Source organism: Lactuca saligna, chromosome 6 (genome assembly GCF_052625555.1).
Source record: "Lactuca saligna cultivar CGN05327 chromosome 6, ASM5262555v1, whole genome shotgun sequence".
NCBI classification, from domain to species: Eukaryota; Viridiplantae; Streptophyta; class Magnoliopsida; order Asterales; family Asteraceae; genus Lactuca; species Lactuca saligna.
In genome coordinates this window covers 94722242-94722770 of record NC_136422.1, presented here as the reverse complement: position 1 = coordinate 94722770, position 529 = coordinate 94722242, and positions in this window count along the sequence as shown.

The following is a 529-nucleotide window of genomic DNA, read 5'->3' as shown; positions in this document are numbered from 1 at the left end:
ATCAGTTGTTCAGTAATGGCATGCAGAGGACTCGACGAGTCCACGTCGTTACTCGGCGAGTCCAAGGCAATCTTCATGCCTTAAGAACAGACTCGATGAGTTGTTCATACAACTCGGCGAGTCACATACTGGACGTGTTCATATGATGAATGAGAACTTGAAGAGTTGTTCATACAACTCGGTGAGTCGGATGAAGTTAGATTTAACGTTATTACGGAAGAAGAACTCGTCGAGTAGTTGCTAGACTCGACGAGTTGAAGCGAATAGATGATTAGAAAAGGTGTTAGGGACTCGGCGAGTTCGCGGCCTAACTCGGCGAGTCCGGCCAACTGAAAGTTGACTTTGACCAAGAGGTTGACTTTGATCAGGGGTAAATTTGTCATTTTACCCTAAGAACAGTTATCAGTATCTGATTTAGTGTTTATGTAATTTGTAGTCGGGGAGTTCCGGAGCAGCAATCAGCCAGTTTCAGATTTAGCATCTCAGCAGCCAACGATACGAGGTGATTTTTCCTTCCAGTAGGAACGGG